This window comes from Anas platyrhynchos, chromosome 2, assembly GCF_047663525.1.
Source record: "Anas platyrhynchos isolate ZD024472 breed Pekin duck chromosome 2, IASCAAS_PekinDuck_T2T, whole genome shotgun sequence".
NCBI lineage: Eukaryota > Metazoa > Chordata > Aves > Anseriformes > Anatidae > Anas > Anas platyrhynchos.
The window spans coordinates 12624537-12648356 of record NC_092588.1 but is presented as its reverse complement, the minus strand read 5'-3'; the positions used below and the strand labels follow the sequence as shown (position 1 = coordinate 12648356).

Here is a 23820-nt window from a genome sequence, read left to right as displayed (position 1 = left end):
ATGATCTGTCTCTTTTATTCATCCTCCCATCCTAGGAGCCACCTGGCTTCTTCATCTTCTGTTTCACAAGCATTTACAATACAGCTGGTAGTCAAGGTTTACTGAGAGAGAATCTAGATAAGGGACAGATGTGCATTTAATTGAAAATAAAGGCTGCCTGTTTGTTAGCAATAAATCAGTGAATAACAGCCACAAGCACATAACTCTGGCCCACTTACTCATTGTTATAGCAATAACTTAGCATTTCCATAGCTCTCCAGATTGCTGCATCTTGCAGAGCTCACACTGAATAGCCTCATCAAGTTGTTTTGGAAATGGGTAAGTGTAACAGAGAGAATATTTAATTGGTCAAGCCCAAGGAAACAGCACAGTACACAAGAAAGCTGCACAGTATGTAGGCAGTCAGCTTTATCCAGCACGCAATCTTGTTGGCTGTCACTGTAAGATTGTTAAAGCTTGTGTCCTAGCCATCACTTGTCATGAGGATCTCTACAGAGGCAGGACCATCTATGTATGTTTCTCGCTCTAGCCACCCAGGCTCTTGGGGCTTGTTGGCTCCAGGGGATGCTGGTGGGCTGCTGCATGCCTGAGAGATGGCTGGGGAGGTACCAAAAAATGATGAGGTTACAGAGCTGAGATTGAAGACGCTTTGAAGGCAGGAGTGGTAATGGGAAATACTGGAGAAGACTGAATGTGAGAGGCAGATTTTGCAGGAGAGGGAAGTATAGAAGTGGAAAAGGGGGATACATGTATGAGCAGAAGGGAGGTAAGACTGTTGTATTGCGTGTGGGAAGAGATTGGGAATATAGTGTGTGTTGGAAGGCAGGTCAGAGCTGTAAGGCAGGGGAGGTATTAGAATGTTGGTCTGTGTCAGAGGAGATCCTCCCCATGCATCTGAACAATTTACCATCCAGTGGCTGAGTATGCAGTCTGACAACTGACGCACGGTGGCTGCAACCCCAACCCACCAGCTGCTCAGCAAAAGCTGCTGCCTGAGGCTGAGCTGGATGCACGTGTCTGATGCCTACCACCATTAACAAAATGGTTAACTTACACATACTCATCTGTGGTAAGTGTTTTAAATCCTCACAGCCCTTGATGCCCTGACTTCATGAACCATCTTTTTGGAAGAAAGGGGTGCTCATGAGACATGGGACACAGGACTGCAGGGACACAGCTACACAGCATAGATTTGGGAAGGTGGGTATGTGAACTGTATAGCCAAGGAAGATTTTTCTTGTAGCAAAGCCAGTAAGTTCATCCCAGTAAACCAGAATAAATCCAGATGTCATTCTCAGACATTCTGGTATGACTGTGGGCAAACAATATACCATCTCTGGTCCAAGTTTAGCAAGGAACATAAGCAAGGCTTGCTATCTAGCATATAGCAATGGGAAAAACAGTATGATATAAATATACTTCAAGACTTCTGAGGAAAAGTATTTTTAGGAAAAAATTTATAACAACTTTCCATAGATTTTGACTATCTAGGAATGATTCTATTTGGACTTCCCATGACTGGAAACAGCTTTCAGTACAACCCCAAAATCTTTCACTGTTTCTTTTCAACTTAAAACCAAAAATCCAACTCAGAAAATCTTTTGCAGTATCCCTTGCATGTGCTTTTTGCTTTTTGCAAATAAGAGGCTCCTTGACCACAGAGAAGCTCCTGCTCTGTGCAGGGCTATTTCCATCCAGACTGTGTTTGGACTCTACAAAACTCCCCAGCAGCTGTAGCCCTTGGGAAACCCAGCCCATTGAGAATAATGAGTGAAAAGCACAGGGAACTGGCAGAACTCATTCCCATGGTGTGTTGAAATTGAATATTTATGTTTAGCATTAAAAATAAAACAAAAAAACAACAACAACAAAAAACACACATCAAAATCATTTTCTCCTGAAAGGTCACTTTGATAAAAGCTCCTCATCAAAGCCTTGTATGCCTCTTCCTCTCACTTCAAACATCCCCAAAACATGCTTTTCCTCAAGTGCATGCATTTCTGCCTTCTAATAATGGCTTGGAAGGCAGTGAATTATGGACAGTGCTACTAGCTCATTAATGTCATTTTGGGGACAAAAGGGAGAGCCCCATGTGGGTAAAGTGGCATTTTGTATGAATTGGCAGAGGCCCTCGGCCAGCTCCCAGCAGTACAACTGAGGCAGTGCAAAACCTTAGCCCTGGCTTCTATCCTGTAAAGAGGCTTTCAACAGGGTAACTATCCTCAACTATTCCTCCAAGTTCAGATGAGAAATCTCTCTAAGAAAAAAGCTTATTTTGTACATGTTCATTTGTGTCTACTTTTAGATTGTTCTCTCATTTAACTATTTTGGTTATTTCGGTTACTGTGAAAAGAGTGCAGACCTTTGCCATCTCTGTTCATAACCTGCTTTTAGTTTGTTCATATTTTGTCTTTGAGTTTGGGCCCTGTATTACGCATTTATACAGCATCTAGCATAGTCCATCAGACATGGATTTTAAACCCATGATAATATATATGTTAGATTAAAATAATGGGATTCAAGGCTCACACTCCCTGAGTTACTGCTTTCCACTGCAGAGATTGCGATTGTTTCACCTCTGCTGTTCTGCCTGAGCACTTGAAGCTTCACATAACCATGCTTTGAAGTGCTTCTTCCAAGCTCACAATTTACTGTTTGAAACGTCTGATGTAATGCTATCTAATCCTTTCCAGGGCTTCAGGGAAGACAAGCTTTCAATTTGGTGAAAAATGTATTTCTGTAAGGTGATTAGAATAAAATGAAATAGAAACCACTTGTGGAGTGATCGTTGCAAGGCAGCTTGATAAGGGCCTCCCTTTGAATGAAGCAGAGGCCAGCTCCTGCCCTGTTAAAAGCAATGGAAGTTTTCCTGTCAGCCTCCATAAGCTCCAGATCAAACTACAGCTTCCATTCAGGACATTTTTTTATTTGTTTTTAATAAGGTTGATGTTCAGGAAGAGGTCAAATGTAAAACATAGGACCTGTTTTATAGGATCCCTGAATTTTTTTTTTATTTTTTTTTTAAGTGGCCATATAGATTAGAAGCCATACATGTAGGGTTTGAGCAATCTTACACCTGGTAGCAATCACTTCTCTGCATTATGCACTCCCTTCCTCAACATCATATGTGAGCAGATGGGGTCTTTCCTCCGAGGGTGCTTTTTATTCATGTTCTTGAATTGAAGTTATCACTGTGATCTTAAACCATTTTTATTAGAGAGTCTGTTTTCAATCAAGAGAGAAGGGGGGCTTGCAGTGAAGGAAAAACACTGGTGGGTAAAATGAACCACTACAGAGACAAAAATAAACAAAGGAGAATTTCCTCAATGTCCTATTTCATCTTCCTTTTTCCTTTTTATTAAATAAAACATACAAAATAATTTAACATTATATTGTTTTTATAAGCACTATCATTAAAGTAGATGCTTGTTTGGAACTGAAAAAATAGATTTGCCTTTCTTGCTTGCTCAATTTTTCTCTTTTTCTCTTTTTCCTTCTCTTTCTTTTGTTTAGAGTTTAATTCATAATGAGAAAAGAAATAAGAATCACTTAAGGAGGAAATATAGCCTCTTAGGACTCAAACTGTCCTAACAATTTAAAGCATGGGCATATTTTGTTGCTTCATTTTCTTGGTCTTCATATGTATGACTCTGAAATGGTGCCAGTAAATAAGAGAGGAAAACTAATGGTAATTTTAAATGCCCAACCTTTGAAAAATAAAGGTTGGTTCAGTTTTCAAATATTAACTATTGTAATAATACAGTCTGACATAGTAGTTCATGGAGAGTCCAGCTGTCATGATTTTGGCTGGGATAGAGACAGTTTTCTTCTTAGAGGTTTGTATGATGCAGTGTTTGGGATTTTTGATGAAAACAGTGCCTGCACACCGCTGTTTCAGTTGTTGCAGGGCAGCACTCACCCAGAGCCAAGAACTTCCTAGCTCCTCGTGCTGCTCTGCCAGTGAGGGGCTGGGGGTTCCCCAGGAGCTGGAGGGGACACAGCCAGGACAGCTGGCCCCAAAGGGACATCCCACACCACGGGGATGCTCAGTGATGGCAGCTGGGGGAAAGAAGGAGGCAGGGAGGCACTGGGAGTGGTGGTGTTTGTCTTCCCAAGGTACCGCTATGTGGGGAGCCCTGGGGTTGGCTGGCACCTGCCTGCTGGTGGGACGGGGTGAAGGGATTCCTTGCTTTGCTGTGCTTTGCCTGTGCATGTGGCTTTTGCTTTGCCTGGTGAACTGTCTTTTTCTCATCCCATGAGTCTTCGCACTTTTACGTCTCTGATTCTCTCTGCCATCCCACCTGGAGAGTGTGAGCGAGCGGCTGGGAGGTGCCCAGCTGCCTGCAAGGGTTAAACCACAACACCAGCTGAGAGCTGGGCATGAAAAATGAACAGCTCAGGTTTTGCCTAGGTTGGGGAAAGCATCCGAGGACTGTGATTACAAAGTCTGTGTTGCTCAAGTGTGGTGGTAGGAGAAATTTTGGCATTGCAGCTGCCATCTCCTTTCCTCTGCCAGTGGCTACCAGGAGGACAGGAAGGGTGTTGACACATTACGCAGCCTAGAGGTGGTAGCACTGACGGTTATGGGATGATTAAGCCAACGTGCCCAACTGTGGTGGCCAGCTGCTCATGTTGCCTTGGCCACAAGAGCCACCGCTTGCAAAGCAAAATCTGCCCAGCATGGTTCATTAGTAGTGACTGGCCAGAACCGGAATTTCAGATTAGATCACGCCAACGCTAGCTGGTTGAGCCCAGATTGGATTTCGGGTGTTGACATACAGACGTAGCAGATGAAACATTGATAGCCAAGGTGGTTGCAATCTCCAGCTGCCCCCCTGGGTGCCTCACCCACGGCTGTTACAACCCTTTGTGGCAAGAAAAGGCAAATCACTGGTAGACGTGGGTGCCTGTAGTATTCTGAATCATGAGATCAAACTGAATTTGTCACTAGTCTGGGGGCGTGCGCTACATTTACATCATTTAGGAGCAAAATGCATTGGGCTTGCAGCCTGCAGTGGCAGTGGGAGGGAGAGGTGTGGCAGCTGCCACAGCTGGGGGTGCTTGCTGCTGCTGCAGGCTGGGCTGTGTCCTACTGTGCTTGAAAGTCAACATCCTCAACCACTTTCCTTAGGGCAAATGTACCGTGACCCCAGTAGTTGTACTTTTAGTAAGCTGAGTTATAACATGGGCGGAACATAAACTCAGCCATTTCTCCAAGCTCACCCTGAGCCAGCTTGAGCTGATCGCTGCCCCTAAATTCTTACAGTCACGACAGATCTTACAACTGGATGCAAAGACCTTCTACTGAATTCTAGTGAAATGCTGGGGCCAGCTGGAGTGGACAAAACCAAGTTAAGCTGTTTAAAAACACCCTAAACCACATCATATCCTTTCCAGGGCCACTGCACAAACATGGTAGCAGCAATGATTTTTTGTTTTAAATAAATAAATTGAAAAACACTTTGCTAGCACTCTGGGAACAGCAGAGTGGATGAACTCCAAGAAATTTGGGTGGTCAGTTGCTGCCTGTGTACAGTACATATATCTTATTCTTCAAAGACACATTCTTCCCCACACTTAAATTATGGCCTTTCCTACTTGCACAAACTCAAAAGACCAGAGGAACCGGCTCTGAGTTAGCCCAACTTTTCCAGGGAAAAAGGTTATTCTAGTACAGTAAAGCTACATCTCCCAGCTTCATGCTGGGAAGCTGCAGACCTTCTTGGGGATGGGAACAGTAACGTAAATAATTCCATCGCCACCACTGAAAGGAGAGTGAAACAGAGTGCACATCTCCCAAAACAAAATTTTATTAAAATGCCCATTTTTTACATGTACATTTGAAAAGTTTTATTATAGTTGTGACTCCACAGAGTAACCCCTTCTCCTGTGCTTTACAAAGTCTGGAATTTCTGTAACAAATTCAAATTTACTAAAACCAGGAGATTTTTGATTAAAACTTGCTTTATATTCACTGCAGGAATGGTTTGGCCTTCTTGCATGAACCACACCTCATGCAGGCGAAGGCCTATAATGTTATAATGTTGACTCTCTCTCCAAATAAATAGCCCCCCACACTTTATTTTTTTCTAAAGGAATGTAGCCTCTCATTATGTGGAGTAAAACTAGCAACAACAGAATATTCAGTCCCCCAGTTCAGCAATATTTCTGAGTTTACAAAAAGTCACATTTAAAAATAATTTGTGTGCCTCTTTTAACATGCAAATTTCAGCTGGAAGTCAAAGAAAGCCAAAGATAGAAGGAGAAATACCGTGAGAAAAAAAAAAAAGTAGTATTTCAAGCCGAGTGCAACACAAGAGGTAAGGGAACTGACATTGACCAGATTAACAACTAGGCCTGTGTGCCAAAAAATTAAAGGTCTCCCGTTATTATCTTACACTCTCCCTTACGCAGATTGCTGGATCAGATCCCCAGATGATATCAGCCGCTGGGTGCAGCTACATTCATGCGAGTAGCATTACAGTGATTTAAGCTAGCTGATAATCGTCCTCACCGGTTTCGGGAAGTGAGCTTTATTATTCATTTGATTGAAAGGTATTTTCCAATTGTTTCAAAGTGGGAAATGTGTTTTGAATTCATCATTTTTTAAGCCTTACACACATTGTTTGGCAAACAAGAATTGTTTTGGTTGTCTGGGGCTCCTCTATCGCATCCTCCCAAATGTGAGATTTTCCTCTCTTCCCCAATGGGCCATTCTGGTCCGGTTAAGCACACAGTGGCCAGCTTTGCAAAGCAGTAAGCCTTCTTTAGAATGAGGTCTTTTGGTTTCATCTGTAATCTTTGTGGAAAAACTGGACATTACAGTAGAAGGATTATGCTAAATTGCCTTCTGCCACTGAAGGGTTGGACAAAGCAGTAGTTTAAGGCATGGAATGAGCATTCTGAAATAAGCACTTTGTCACTGAATTCACTAGCAAAAAAATTAACCTAAATGATTTCAATTTACATAAGTTTGTAATTTGCATCCAAGCTTTGCACCTTACAGAGACTCCCTTGTTTGCTGTTACTTTAGTCAGTGTTTGTTCACAGGCTGCTTAAAATCAAGCAGGGAGGTCAAGCTGGGACCAGATCCAGAGCTGACTCCCTTGCCTTGTCCGCCTATCCTCCCAGGGCTCGATGCTCTTCGGTGGACTTGAATGGTGCAAGACTGAGTCTGAAATCTGTTAGTACAATACAGGGGTTCCCCCATTACACTGGAATTTGTGAATCAAACCAGAGATCTTCATGAGAATATTACTGTTACACCACTTCTGTGCTGAATTGCTCTCTGTAGGAGACTCCGCCTTTCTCCCTCTCTTACTCTATAAATATTTTACAGGGGATGTATTATCTTTCTTTAAGACATAAAATATCACTTCTGGATGATCATATCCAAGAAACAGCTTTGGATGCCTATGAATTAGAAGAGGCAACCTTCATGTGCAGAGCTTTCACACTGGTATCCTAAATGTTCTTCCTACATATTTTGTATCAGACATTAACCACTCTCTTCTCCTGTCTTGCCTCACTCTTAGCCAGCAGATCCTGCACATTGATACTGCTCTCCTATGGTTTTGTTACCTTTCTGTTTTTCAGTTGGCCCAGAGTAATCTCCAAATGGAAGAACCTCATGGCAGGACAAGATGCCCACCAACAGCACCAGTCAGTTCTGCCCCAGGTGAAAGAAGGATTCAGCCAATGGCATCGCAAGGGCAAATGTATGTGGGACTCAGGCTGCTGTCTGTAGCTTTCCAGCTGACATTAGATGATGTGGTGATGTGGTCTTTGTGTTTGTGCAGCTTGTGCTGTGGTCACAGCACATGACTCTTCTCCATTCCCCTTTCACACAGAGGTTCCTTTTTCTCTAGCAGCAAAACTGAACCATGAAGAAAAGTTTTTCTGTTTTTCAGGTGTTATATCCCCTTTAGAATGACGCGATGCTGTACAGCATCTGTGATCACTGGCCACCGAGGTAGATATATGATGTGCTGTGGGATGCCGGAGTGTGCAGTAACAAGGTTGTATGAGCCTAACCCCAGTGCCCAACAGATGTGAAGGCCCATTTCAAGCTGTTAGTGCACTTCAGTACACAGGAATATTTACCCATGCAAAAATAATAGTGTTTTACAGAAATGACCCAATGTTTCTCAGCCAGGGTCATGAACCCTTTGAAGGTCATGAGAGCATTCAAAAGGGTCATGAAACTTTAGACAGCAGAAGTCAGCAGCAGCTCAGTTCCTCCAGAGAGGTGAAGTGAGAATAAGCTGTAAGTATTGGCTGTCAGTGCTTGCGCTGGCGAGGGAATTGTTAACTACACCACCCCTAATTGCTATCAGTGCTCTGTTCTGGCAGGGCATAGAGGAGAGCACAAGCACATGCACCCAGCAGTGACACCCCCTCTCACCCTGAAGGGATGGAGCTGCAGAGCGCTTGGGATAGGAAGGTCATGTGGAGAAAGATGAACTGAAAGGGAAACGTGCTTTATAAATGTTTGAGGAACCCCAGTAGAGCACAGTGCTTCTGCATTAGAGGAGAGGAAGGAAGGCAGTGCCTCTGGTGCTGTGTAGGGTCTGCCTCAGGGCTCAGTGTTTGCTAACACCACCTTGTCCATAGGCTTCAACAGCTTCTGCCATTTTGTTTATTGCTTTTCTGCTTCCTGCCTTGTGTCAGCGTAAGGGTCGCTTCAATCTTTTCATCTAATTGCTGTACAAATGATTTAGCTGGCTCACATATTAGCTTTTTTTTTCTTTCTTTCTTTCCTTTTTTTTTTCTTCCCTTTGTTCCCATACTTTGCAGGCCCTGAAGAGCTAAATTCCGGTGTGAAAGGTTTAAGGCTCCAGACAGTTGTGAAACAACTTTGGCAAATTAGCATCATTGGTTGAGATTAGTCTTGTAGTTGTTATGTGACATCTGAAGACAAAAACCTATAAATCTTTTTAAAATGCTAGGCCAATAGCTTCGATATGTAATAAATACTGGAATTCTGTAAAACATTGCAATCCATTTTATCATCTTTTCTAAACAGAAAGAGTGAAGTCAGGAAATTCATTGCTGAGGAGTTAAACTTCTCTTTGAACCTACTTGATACTAAACATTTGGGGAGTTAAAGCAGCCAGGTTTCAATGTAAACAGGCAAAAGACTAAATTAAATGCACAAAGTGAACTATTCATTTTTCCTTATGTGTTGAGTGAGCTCTTATGATAATGGGATAATAACGCTTTGTAATCATCTTGCGCTTTCCAGCCGAAGAAGTACAGTAAAGCTTTAATCTTTTTAGTGCCACTAGTTAAATGTTATCTGCCTTACCTGCCTATGCTCTATCCTCGGCTATAAGCATTCTCTCTCCTTCATTCCTGCTCTCTCTCAGGCGACACACCCATACTTCCTAGGTGTACTAGCATAGCATTTACCAACAGCAGACACAACCACCTCCTCATCCAAAATTACCACTTCCTCAGACCTGCCAGTTCTTGGTACACTCCCAAATCCGTTTTATCTAAATCAAGTCTAGCTTACTCTAGCCTTTAAATAACAGATTTTTACCAAGCAAACTCACTTGGATTAGAATAATAAAGGCAGAGACTCCATGAGCTATTCAGTCCCTACTTCTGAGGAGGCAATATACTAGATTAGGTGGGAAGTGAGGTGTGGAGGGGGATGCAACTGCTGCAGCCATTAGAGCTGCAACTTGATAAGATTATGCAAATGACATTATTATTAGTATGCAGCTGTCAATTCCCCCACCTGCTTTTCCACTTCTTATTGCCTGTTACTCTAATTTTTTTCTCTACAAAGTTTGGATTGTCTCCCTTGTTCACTAGTATGCACAAGAAGGGCTCCCCAGTTCCCCAGTCTGTTATATTGGCTCTTTAAAACTCACCTCTGCTGAGATGCTTGGTAGCAGCTGGTGGTCTGTGCTCTCTGCTGGATGCTCTGATCCAAAGCAGCATCTACAGCCTTCTGCTCCGCGTGCTATGTTAATCTCTTTTCTTTCCTTATCACCCAGACTGGGTATTAATTTCACAGCTTTTCATGCTGTATGGAAGACACATAGAACTACGTGGCCCCAATCAGACAGGCATCCCCAGAAATACAGCAAAGGAGCAGGAACATCAGCCAAGGATATAAGTGGCTCCCCCTACCTCATGCACAAAGGCTGCCGCACAGGTGAGGAGAGAACTCTGATTTGTCTTGGTTATTTGTTGCGACCACTTACTCCTCCTTCCTAGCATCCCTTTCCAAAGCATGCTGACATCAATTAACCTTTTCATTGCATTGAGCCTTTGCTTTTGCCTGTATGTGGAAACTTCTGTAACGCCAGCAGTCCTCAGGAACTGCTGGTAGAGCCCAAAATGATTGTTTATCTTAAGGCTTAAAATATGAGGAGAGAGAATAAAACGAATAGGAAGAACAAATTCACATGCCAGAAATTATATCTAATCTTTGTAGGGTAGGACTGTGCAGGCAGGAGGCCTGCAAAAGGCTGCCTGGTGGCCAGGCTGGGACGTGGAGCCTGGGACGTGGAGCCTGGGACATGCAGCCTCTGACTCACCTGGAGGAAAGGATTTGCTCCAAAGGGTAGTTTCCAAGGGGCTCATTTTTTCCAAGAACACCGCCTTGCACTGATGGCATGGTTGCACTGACTTCAACTGGGCTCTGCCATGGGCTGCCTGACAAGCTATGACAAGCTGTGACAACTGCCTGTGCTGGGGCATGGCAGTGGTCACAACCAGCATGCTACATGGCAGAGAGGAGGCTGTAGCTTGGTCGTTTAGGCAAAGGTGCCTGGAAGGTATCTTCTATGGGGCAGGCACTTTGGGGCATGCTTTAAAAAATTTCTCTGCATGCCTACAACCAACAATAGGCCATTATTGAAAGTGTCCCCAAACTGCAGTCCTTTGCACTAACATTTTTTAAATTTTCTTTTATCCTCTTTTTTTCTTTTTTCTTTTCTTTTTTCTTTTCTTTTCTTTTCTTTTCTTTTCTTTTCTTTTCTTTTCTTTTCTTTTCTTTTCTTTTCTTTTCTTTTCTTTTCTTTTCTTTTCTTTTCTTTTCTTTTCTTTTCTTTTCTTCTCTTCTCTTCTCTTCTCTTCTCTTCTCTTCTCTTCTCTTCTCTTCTCTTCTCTTCTCTTCTCTTCTCTTCTCTTCTCTTCTCTTCTCTTCTCCTTTCCTTTCCTTTCCTTTCCTTTCCTTTCCTTTCCTTTCCTTTCCTTTCCTTTCCTTTCCTTTCCTTTCCTTTCCTTTCCTTTCCTTTCCTTTCCTTGGCAGGGGGGCAGAGCAGGAGAACCTTTACCCAGGGGCCATCCCATGCTACAACCTTCTCGTATTGGTGTGGACCAAAGGACAGGGGAGCCAAGCTGTTGACGTCACCTCACCTCAGCCATAGACAGGGCTCTCTCTCACACCCTCCCTCGCTGCCTGCACAAGGACGTGCTTGGCTGACGGAGGCCAAGCTGCGCTGCCCAGTGACATCAGCTCTCCCGGTACGCACATGTGCTTCCATTTCAGAGACTCCTTTCATTTGCTTCTCATCCCTGTAGAAAGAGGATCCCTTCCTCCAAGTTCAGTGCTTACATTTTCCTTGTTACAAAGAACATTTTCCTATAGTTTCTCTTGGGAATGTTTTTATTGTCCCCTGTTGTTCTCTCCCTGTATTGTTTGCTAGTAAAATAATTGGGAAGTACTTATAGCAGCTGCTTTTTTCTCTTCCCTACCACAAAAGTTGTATCTGATTCTCACTAAAGCAAGATTTAAAGATGACAGCTGTCTTCTGTGTGGTGACAGTCACTGTAAAGAGAAATGTGGACTGATTGCTCTAATTTGATCCTGTTCATGCTCATTACTGCAGTAATCCAAATGTTCTCTATTTGCTGAATAAGGAAATATCAGTAGGATTTCTGGTCTGAAAAAGAGCTATTTGGCTGACTACAGGTTTGCTGGAGCAAGCTCCCTATAGGGTCTACACTAAATCCTTTGTTTATTTCGCTCTGCTGAAATTGTTCAAACGGCTTCTCATTATCATTGGGTGGGACTGAAAAGAAGCACTGATGTCATTTTTGTGACATGTCCTGTTACTTAAGAAATTCACAGTTTAGGCTGGGACACATTTGACCTTCCTAAATAATTGGCTATGTAGTGTTTTTTTTTTTTATATTTTTTTTTATTTTTATTTTTTTTTCCTTAGCATGAATAAATGAAGAATGAACAAGCTAACTACTATTGGCAAGGAAAGAACTTCTAGTAAACAAAACTCTCTTATGATTTCCATGAGCTCTTGTAAATATCACTCTGTGTTTGTCCCTCCTAAATCATATAACACTCTATATCAAACCTATCTGCAGAGTTTTTTGAAAATTCTCCCTGGGAAGGGACTTTTTAAATTCAAAAGGCTTCAGACTCTGTCAAGGATATGTGCTACAAGGCTCCCAACAAACTCTGGCCCTCTCAAGGTTTTGCTCAGCTTCAGGCCTATGATAAGCCATACTCAAGTTAATGGGGTAGTCCATTAATTTGCAAGTTAATGTATTAACTCGTAAATTAGCATTAAATTGTATTAAACTGTAAATTAACATTAATTCACAAGGCTTAAGCACTTCTTGAGAGAGCCCAACAGAGTGCCTGGATGCTGACTCAGTGCCTACAAGAAAGAGGCCTCCTAGGCTGTGCTGCCATCATCCAATTTCACGACACTTGCTCCTAAGGCCCTCAAAGATGAATGAGGAAGTCATGTTCTCCCTGGAGGTTTTCAAAGCAGTAAGCCCTGAGGAAGCGTACACCTTCCACAATCACAAGTACACTTCAGCAACTTGAGAAATAACAGGGGAATTGGTTTACCAGTTCTCCCATGGCTGCTTACACAGATGTGGATGTAATTTTCACATCTACACATAGAGTCTAACATAGAGTTCGCAGCAGTGTGTCAGCTTGTGGAGCTGAAACATCATGGAGGATTTGGCTTGCACTATATGAAAGAGGTTTTAGAGGGTGACTGCTGTGTGTCACGTTCTGTGTTTCACAGCTGACATTTGTCTCCGAAAAAGCAGAGCTCAATGAAAAGGCTAAATGTTCACAAGGAACCTCTTTACTGTGGGGTTAATGAGGACTTGAAAGGACTTGCACTCTGGCCTTAGCTGTGTATGTTTGTCTTTTCTTTTACTTTCATCTCTCCTCCTTAAATCCTGGTCTCTTTTCATTCTTTTTTGCTGCTTTTAATTTGTGTCTCTATATTAAACCAACCAACCTTCCTTCCTTCCTTCACTCTTTCCTTTCTTTCTCTCTTTCTTCTCTTTCTCTCTTTCTTTCCTTGTGCTGTTTTAGGTTCCTGACTGACAGATTGTTAACAACAGAAATCACAAAAGTGTCTATTGCTTGAACCCACTCATGGCCTCTCTTGCTAACACACTATGACTATTAGTGATAACATTACACAGCAAACAATATAATTGACTCAGAAGGAAAAAATTGTTTTTGTTTGAAGATGTAAAGGTATAATTTTACAGGGTTTAACTTGGACTTTTTTTCCTGATCTGCAACACATGGCCAGATGAAATAGTATTTCCTTGTTTTAATGCATTTTATTTCCTCCTTTAAAAACAATAAGCTCATAAAGTCTTGTTACATCTCATGGTTAAGAAGAGAAATAGTGTATATTTTCACACAAAGAGCACTGTGTATCCAAACAGAACAATGTACTTGATGCTACTTCATATACACTATCTTCTATACTTAGTAATGTATAGTATAAATAGAAATATGAACCTGATAAAATACAATTATTTCCCTACTTTTCAACACAAACACCAGAAAAAATACTCTTTCAGATAAAGTAAGACTACTCTAACATTCAGGAAATAAGGGTGCAAAAAGGCTCTGAATTAAAAATTCAACCTTGAAACACAGTTCATGTGTGTAAATAGAAGAACACCTCAGCTCACCGATTCTAACATCTGTAATTCCACCTGTCTTTAGTGAAGCTAGCATCTGCTCCCAGTGGTCTGATATACCCTTGTGTTATCTGTCAATCTCTACTTTATAAAGGCAACATTCATTCTTTTTGAGCCTAAGGAAAATGTACTTTAAAATTGACTGTGGAATAACTGGGAAATAATAAATTACAGTTTCACCACTAAAAAGTTTTATAGGACAATGTATTTAATAAGGCTTAGATTTAATGTAAGTTTGTAGATAATTGGATGAGTTACCTCATCAGACTGAATTGTCCAGATTCCCAGGATAGATCAGTTATCCTAGTTTTCATATTTCCTTATATTGCCTTCATCTCTTCAGGCTACACTTATACTATAAATTTAACAGTGTGAAGGAATATTCCCAGGCCCTGCAAGTCAATCTTCTATAGTTTTAAATTATAATAGAAGGTTCTGGCGTATTTTTGGCCCATGTCAGCAGTTTCTCAAATTGTTCCCATGCATGTTTGTGAGATTAGCACATGGCAGGAGCCATTCCCCATAGGCAGTCACCCTGTTTTGTAGAGAAAGAGATTTTAATATACTGATGCAGTATTTAATAAAATTTAGTAGTATTGATTTTGGCAGTGCTCCATGCCAGGTGGCCTCACTGCCAGACAAGAGTCCTGGCCACATTTTTTTTTTTATTAGAGATATGGTCTTAGTGTCTAAGCATCCACCGGTTGTATGTTAAGTGGCAGAACTAATACTACAATATATAATAGAATTCATCCTTCAGGAGAACAGTTAGGATAATATGCAGTTTTTGGCTTTGTAATGCCTAGTGTATTTGCTCCTCTCATTGAATGCATTGTACCTCTCTAAAGGGCAGGTGGAGAAAATACAGTGAACCCTATAAAGATCTTTTCTTACTTGGGGAGTTCATTCCTGCCTCTTAAACAAAAGTGTAGCTTAGGCTGAAGTGTAGCATTTTGTCCTGGGAGAGAAAGATCTTTTGTGCTAAAAGGATCATCAACCATGTGCCTTTGAAATATTTAAAGATTTTTAGGGTATGCTGAAACATAGGAATTTAGACCCTTCACTTATCAAGACCTGCATTCCTGAAGAAATGTTCTCCAACTTGAAGAGCCTGCAGAATTTTCCTACCTCTTAATACCTTAATGCCCAGATGTTCTGGGATGTGATAATACACACACACAACCAGACAGCAAAGGCATGTACAATTGCAGTCAGCTTGTTGTCCATAAGAGTTAGACAGACTGTGGAGTTGCTGTGCATGATGGCATTAGCATGATCAAGAAATTAATAAGCATTCCTAAAGAAATCCCTAAATTAACCAATTTATTTGAATGAACCAATGCCTTTAGATTAACTACACTTCTACTTCTACACCTTTACTGTAAAGGCATTTTGTACTAATCCTGCAGAATTTTTCAAAGCATTTTTGTTTACCCACCTGTCTACCCCCTGGTTTGACCGGATTAAGCCTTGGAAAGCTCTGTTTCACCACAAGATGATCTCATCCAAGATCTGTAAAGCACCAGTGGAAGAGGTACAGACATAAAGAAGGTAATGTTGTATCCTCTGTACATCAATGGTGTTTAAATATGTGTTGCTTCTATCTATGTTTTTCATTTGAAAAATCTTGCTCCAACTTTAATACTTCCTGGTTTACAATAAAAATGTAACCAATGGTTTGTGTGGTCTTTTTTAAACCTCCAGTGAACCTGACTGATACTTCACTAAGGGCAAGCTTTCAACCTCTAATTACGCAGTTTGAGAAAGAAATTGTTCACTTTCACAAATCACAGCTCAGTTCTTGCATTGAGCAACTGTTTGGAAAGGAAAAACATTCATGGGATGTCTTCTGTCAGACCACAGTGCTAGAGATTCAAGGTACTTCCAATAAAATGGAATTCTCTCAATAAACAAGTAATGCATGCAGAGTAAAATAAAAGAAATGGTAGAAGGACAAGACAGGCAATGATTTTTGGGACAGTTTTTGAAACAGCTCAATGTCTTGTAATATTGACTCTATATTAAAATAAAATCAAAAAGGTTTTATATTTCTGACAATCCAAAACTCTAGGTCTTGTAAACAACACAAAACAGAAATGTGAAAGGTTTTTTTTTTTTTTTTTTTTTTTTTTTTTAATTTGGTATTGATTCTGGAAAGTATCTGTGTGTTTGGGGTTATTTTTGCTTGCTTTTGGAGGGAGTGTTGTTTTTGTTTGTTTTTGTTTTGTTTATGTATGTATGTATGTGTATATTTTTTTGCTAAGCTAAGGCCTCCTTTACAGAGAATCACCAAGAAAAATGAAGTCATTGTTAGCTGATTTCATACCTATGCAGTCCGGCCTGGAAGTCCTGCCACCAACGACGTGTGCTACGCGAACAAAATCTGGGATTAATTAAGTGAGAGTGAACTGCTAACCCATTTGAACTGTCATGTTGAAGGTCTGGCACAAAGGATCCAGGAGTTTACAAAGACTAATCACCATCGCAGGGTCCTGTGGGCTACTCTTCACACAAGTGCCTCTGTAGTTAAATGAGGCTTCAAAGTGACTGTTGCACACTGAGAACAACAAAGACAGAGACAAGGAGATGTTCATTGGACATTGATTTGCTTTTGTTCAAAGACAATGCTTTGCTCTCTTTATAAAAGCAAAAATGATCTTAGCTTTAATGTCATCTGTCTAATCACAGCTTCACAGCCACTGACATCCAGTGAGAATATAAACTATACAGGACAGATTGTTGACTCCTTGTTTAGGAAAGCTAACCATTCCTATTTTAAAGTCCCATTTATAATTGTTTTAGACTCCACAAGAGATTAATATCTGGGGTTATTTTTTCATGCAGCATGTCTGCTATCTGCTTATTATAGTGTCAGAATTTTGAAAGTCACTTAAATCACCTGGAGATCTCAGCAGTAAAATGAGCTCAATATAATGACCAAAAGGAAATTTCCTGTAATTTTGTAGTTTGAGCAGTTGCAGCGTAGACTTGGGCGTAGACACTGAACCACTGAAGCAGGGTTCATGCTGCAAGGTATACTTAAGATTACAGGGTTTTTGCATGGTCTACAAATACTATCAGTTTTCTGGGGACTCGTTTTGGGCTCTGAACTAATAATTCTAACCTTGCTGGTGTCCTGTGCATGTGTCATGTGATGAGAAATGATATAGTTTCTGAAGGAATTTTTTTTTTTAGTTTTGTTTTGTGAGCTCTTCAGAAGTTACACATTATCAAAGAAAAAGTATTGTTTACAATAAGACTATTGTAAGGTGGTGAAGTCAAATACACCAAATATCCACTCTTACAAACAAAATTAACTAGGTTTTCAGGAAAGTGAGGTAATTGCAACATCCTAGAAGGATTTGATTGAAGGATTTATGGACTTTTCTGCCACATTTTCTGGCAACACTGTAAGCATTAAATATAACAACCTCACTTTAATCTCATAATTCCACTCAGCTTGTTTCTTTCTTTTTTCTTTTTTTTTCTTTTTCTGTTATTTTTCATTAGTTCTCTTGCAGCCATATATAAGACTTCTTATCAAGATCTGAATCCCATTTTTTTATCTGCTTTATTTGTGTATGAAGACAATTAATACACCAGAGTTCACTGAAAGAAATTGTAATAGATATCTACTCCACAGCCCATTAAGACACAAAGGTAAAGAGAGGATTACCAGCATTAGGACCACCTGGAATGTCTTCAGCATTGAGAATTCATCAGAAGATGGCATTGCATCAGTTGGAAAACGCTTTGTGGTTATGTATTTGTTTCAATTGCCTTTCATTCAGAAGCAATTTCAGGTCTTTGTGGGAAAGAAGGGCATACAGGGTTTGTAGAAAAGCTTGAGAACCCAAGAAGCAAAGTTTTGACAACACTGTTTCGCAAGAGAAACTTCAAGGTTTTATTTCTACTTGAATTCTGAAATAAAATCAAATTTTAAAAGCAACCCATGAAAGAGATGTGACCAAACTTATCTGATGTATTTGCTTTACTAATGAAGGATATGAGCTGGAATATCTAAGTATACTGCAAGTGGATATCGATAACTCATGATACACTTCCCCTTCTTCTTTATTCTTTTTATATGCATTTATTCTGGGTTGCTGTTAAATACAGTCAGTGTCAGCTTAATAGACCCCACGAGCTTAGACCAGTGTTTCTGTTCCTGTGTTTTAGAAAATATAGTTCTCAGGTTCTTACTGAAAGTTTTTTAGTAATCAAGGATATTGAAAAAGATGAGTAGAAATGGAGGGGGAATGAAGCTTTTTCATATATGTGTCAGACAGAAATCTCTGCACCATGTGTGATCTCTGTTCTACAGAATTCAGACAAGAAAAAGACAAGCCAAAAGAAAACTTTCAAGTGCTAAAACAGTTCATCCTGTTTTCAGAAAAGAAACCAAGCAGAAAAGCTTAGATGACACCAGAGCTGGAAAGATCAAAGAGAAAGCAAGAATGGTTCTGGAAAAAAAAAAAAAAAAAAAAAAAAAAAAGCTTTGCTTTCACATCCTACATTTGGGTTTGAAAAATATGGATATGGTTGTGGCTAGACATCCTTGGCCAGCCCTGGTGGTGCCAGCTGAGGACATTGTCATGGCCAGCCTACTCCCATCATCTTGCTACCATGCCCTTGGGCAAGGCTGCTCCATCCTCAGATCCTCTGTCTGAGACAGACAGCAGGCTAAAAGTGTCCCTTTTTAGTTAAAATAAGCTCTGTGAGACAATACTATTGATACTCATTAGACTAGCTGGGCTGTGTGTGCCCACACCAGTCAAGGAAGCACCATAACAAGCCTTAAGGCCAACACGTTTAAGGGCCAATGACCTCCAGAGGTGGGACAGAGACAGAGCACTGGTGTATTAGATATACGTGGCAGAGTTTTGGTAGTGGGGGGAGCTTCAGAGGTGGCCTCTGTGTGCAGAGCCCAGCAGCTGCCCCGTGTCAGCTCAGAGTCAGCTCCAAAGAGCTCCAAAGGGGACCTGCTCCTGGGCCAGTGAGTGATACTGGTTGTGCCTCTGGGAGAGCAGAAAGGAAAAACACTGATGCATCTGTGCAGATGGGAGAGAAAGAGTGAGAACCAGCCCTGCAGCCCCCAAGGTGAGTGCAGCAAGAGCATTCCAGGCATGGAGCAGAAGTGCCCTGCAGACTGTGGAGAGGCCCTGGTGCAGCAGGAAGTCTCCTGCAGCCCCTGGGTCCCACATGGAGCAGATCTCCACACTGCAGCCCCCCCATGGGTGGAGGAGCCCCCAGTGGAGCAGGTGTATGTGGCCTGGAGGAGGCTGCGGCCCATGGAGAGCCCCCACAGGAGCAGGCCCCGGGCCGGAGCTGCAGCCCATGGAGAGGAGCCCATGCAGGAGCAGAGGGTTCTGGAGGGAGCTGCTACCATGGGGGACCCATTCTGGAGCAGTTTGCTTCTGATGGATGGATTCCATGGTATGGAACCATACTGGAGCAGTTCCTGAAGAGCTGCTGCCTGTGGACAGCCCCCACAGGCTCAGTTCGGGATGGACAGCATCCCCTGGGAGGGGCCCCATGTGGAGCAGGGGCATATTTTCTCCCTCTGTCGTTTGGAGGAAGAGGAGTGAGAAAGAAGCATGGTGGTACTTGGCTGCCCTTCAGCATTAAACCATCACAACTGGAGACCATGGTATGGGGGAAAGGGGCTAGATTTCCCCATGCCACAGAGTTTGTAGGAGTTGTATCAGTGGCTTGTTGTCTGTTCAGACAAGCTTGCCCATGGGGACGTGAGGCAGGTAAGGAAACCCTCATTAGCTGACCCACCAACTCATTAAAGGTGGAGGCAGCCCCTAGCAGGATGAGAGAAGAAACCAGAGCAGGTGGCTTCCTGGGTTGGTAAAGGGATGTACAGGGTGTTTACCTATACATGGATTCAGTTTAACAACAGTTTCCCAAAAGGTAAAATTCTCATTGTTTCCAAAGACATGTTCTGCTTTCCCACGCATACAGTCTTCTGCTTTGCAGTTTTAATAAGTATCTTCCTCTATATGCCATTAATTGTGTGGTTTATAAGAGGCAATAGGAGCATGGGATTTAGCTCGCTGGCCAAGCGAGCCGTTTGCCTTGTGTGGTGTGAGTTTACCAATCGTTTTGGAACACTTTGGGTTCCAGAGAGTTAATGCTATAGAAGTCTTTTAGAAAAAATGGACAGAGGTGATTGCAAAGCTATTGGGCTACACGCAGCAATCCTTAGTATAACGGCTGACGGCAGTATTTATTTTCATTTGATCAACAGTGAGAGCAGGGCCTGTCCCAGACTTCTCTCACTCCATTCAGAAAGCAATGTTTATGGACAGCTGCAGGGAGTTACTCACAAGAGGCTTAAGCAGGGAGGGAAAAAAGGGCCATTCCTCCGGGCCCACCCAGCCACTGGATTTTTCAGCTGAAGGGCAGACTCAGTTTCATCCCAACTGGCCAGTGAAAACTGAGCCCAAGCAACTGTCAGGATCACAAAAGCTGGAGAGAGAGAAAGAATGAAGATAAATGTATGAAATATATGGGCGAGTCATTCTCCTAGACCTGCCTGATGTTCCTCTTGTTTGGGCACTGTCAGATTTAGCAGTGGTTTGTGGGTTAACACAACATTTAAAAAAAAAAAAAAAAAAGAAAAAAAAAAAAGTAATTCACAGACATCAGAAAGATGTTTGGGAAAATGTTTAAAGTGCTTTTTAGTTCAGAGACTCTTTCAACACCAATAGCTCCACCTGTTTCAAAAGAGATGCAGCTGATTTGCACAAGTAATTCCATGCATTTCCCCTTTCTTGGTCTGGATGTAGGGAAAAAACTTGTAGAAGAAGGATTTCTGCCTTTTAGGACTCAAGGACTTATTTTAATGACTTACTGGTACAAAGCTTTTGAATTTCTTAGATGTGTTTTGGGGGTTACACCACTGTTGGGATTTGGAGAGGTTAAAAGAAAAAGAGGAGTTTTCTCAGTCTCATGGACAGGGAGCCAAGTCCCATCTGTTTCTCAGCCTCCTGAAGACATAAAGTACCAGTTCTGTCTGTATAGAAGTGGAGCAACACCTCCTTCCTTTTTCAGTTACTGCACTATATACTCTGATGAGGTCTCTAAATTTAAGGAATTAACTCATATGTGACATTTACTTGAGACTTTAGCAAAAATTCTGTCCTTTTATACCACATAGTTATCAGTTATGCACTGTAAATCTTCTGTAACTTACAAAAAAGCTTGATGTGCAATTCAAACTGTTTCTCTTGTGTTCTGGGGAAATGCAAATATCTTATCCATGAGTACCTTGAATATGGAATCAAGCTGTTTACATTAAATCTATGTTGCCTTAACATAGACTTCAGTTATGATTGCTTATTTATTACAGGTAGTCTTCTGCTTAACTAGAAGTTGGTTAGATTTTCAATTTGATCAAAGCTACTGAACAAGCTGGAAAATATTTCATGTTTCATACTTAATTCTTTGAGAATTAGAATAAATCTGAACGCTGTGTGAAATATTAACAATCTCTGTTCTTCAACATGTGGAGTTTGCACACAAACAGAACAATTTTCAAGTGCTTTTAGCAGTGGCTTCCATGTCAGTGTAAAAAGAGTTACCATTAATTTTTTTTTTAATTGTGAAAAGAATAATTTTAATAGTAGTACATAGCACATTTCGTCACAGGAGTTGAGACAAACATTGATTAATAAGACTTAGAACATCTATGAAAGCATTGATTTTAAACCTGTTTTATCAATTACCACAATCTCGAAGCTCCAGTGGGTACTCTTCAATTCTTCTGCTGCTAAGGAGGTGTTGCACCATTATGTGCCAAATCCAGATATAGGGTAAAAACATCTAAAAGGTGCAATAGTTGGAAGCTAGTATGCGATATTCAAAGTGCTGGTCCAGTGACCTGCTCTACCAAGAAGGGTAATGAATATTAAGAATAAATGTTTTCCTGTACCCACATTTGGTGATCACTTTGACCCCAATCATGGGACAAGACACAATAGCAAAACATGTCAAAGAGGACTCTCTGTAGCATTTCTGTTACTGATTTACCTCGTCTGGTACTCTGTCTCCAGGGATAGTAAGTCTCTGAGACTTCAGAAGACTTGAAACATTAACATGAAAAACATTGCTGAGAACAATGTGGAGCTCCTTTTTCTTTTCTAGAACCAAAAGAGAACAAAAAAACCCAAAAAACAAACAACTAGAAACAGACTCACAGGACTCAATATAGGAATAGACTGAACCAAAAAAATAAGTCTCTATATGGTGATTTTTACGGTAGCTTTTATGACAGTATCAATATCAAGCCATTGGGATTAATAAAACATTGCAACTGTCATTCTGCATTCATGCCCAGCCAACAAGCTGAGCTTCAGTTAGGATTTTTAATTCCCAGTAACATTAAGCGTGTCCATGTATATTTTGACAAGGCAGATTCATAAAGAAATACCTGGCAGCACCACTTCAGTATCACTCAGTACCCTCCAGTCAGCAGTGTTACCACTTCTTAAACTAACACTTCAATTTAAAAGAAAAAAAAAATCTTTAAAAACTGCAAGAAAATAAACTTTTGAGTAGAACCAAGGACAAGTTCCCAAAGAAAGCCACAATCCTAAACCCTCACATAAATCTTCACTTGGCATTTAAGGCTGCAATTTTCTTACTTTAGAGGCTGTATGTTTTCACTATGCTTGTAGACGATTTTTAAGTCTACCAAGTCTACCATACCACTACTGGTGGTATGGTTGGTTTTGAAAAGAGCCAGTGCCACCTTCTCTGTCTAAATCTACTTCCTCCCATAATGAGTTGAACTTCATGGTGAAATGTAAATGAATTGCAAATGAGCTTTTCCCTAGGCATCCATATGCTATAGTGAGTCCAGAGTTCCTAACTGGTTGAAGTGCGAGTAGCAGCGGAAGGCACAGTTGGATTCATCTGCAAGCCATACACCACAGGGAAGAGTAGCTTAGAGGTTTCCTCACACACTGTTCCGTGAATGAATCACAGAATCCCATCACAGAACGGTTGATGTTGGAAGGGACCTCTGGAGATCATCTGGTCCAACCACCCTGCCAAGCAGAGTCACCTAGTGCACGTAACACAGGATGGCATCCAGGAAGGTTTTGAGTATTTCCAAAGAAGGAGACTCCACAGGATCTCTGGGCAACCTGCTGGCAACACTCTTCTTAATGCACGCCAAGATACCGTTGGCCTTCTTGGCCACTAGAGCACAGGGCTGGCTCATGGTTAACCTGCTGTCCACCAGGACTCCCAGGTCCTTCACAGTGCTGCTTTCTAGCAGGTCAGCCCCCAGCCTGTACTGGTCCATGGAGCTGTCCCTCCCTAGGTGAGGACCCTTAATTTGCCTTTGTTGAACTTCACGAGGTTCCTCTTGGACTAGCCTGTCCAGGTCCCTCTGAATGGCAGCACAGCCCTTTGGTGTATCAGTCAGTCCTCCCAGTTTTGTGTCATCTGAAAACTTGCTGAGGGTGCAATCTATTTCATCATCCAGGTCATGGATGAATAGGTTGAACAGGACAGGACCCAGTACAGACCACTCGAGTACACTGCTAGCTACAGGCCTCCAGCTAGACTCAGTGGGCTGCTGATCATAACCCTCTGAGATCTATCATCCAGCCAGTTCTCAGTCCACATCACTGTCCACTCATCCATCCCACACTTCCTGAGCTTGCCTATGAAGATGTTATGGGTGACAGTGTCAGAAGCCTTACTGAAATCAAGGTAGACAACATCCACTGCTCTCCCCTCATCCACCCATCTAGTCATTCCATCGTGAAAGGCTATCAGATTGGTCAAGCATGATTTCCCCTTGGTGAACCCAGGCTGACTACTCCTGATCTCCTTCTTCTCCACCATGTACTTGGA

General features: G+C 41.6%; 1 long non-coding RNA gene across 1 annotated transcript; it reads left to right on the top strand.

The window, feature by feature from the left end:
• The first annotated feature begins 266 nt into the window (after positions 1–266).
• LOC119716186 (uncharacterized) lies at positions 267–17926 on the top strand. Its single transcript, XR_011807353.1, has 5 exons — positions 267–1069; positions 7597–7718; positions 10008–10168; positions 11270–15822; positions 16227–17926. It is a non-coding gene; the product is annotated as an uncharacterized lncRNA (long non-coding RNA).
• The last annotated feature ends 5894 nt before the right edge of the window (positions 17927–23820 follow it).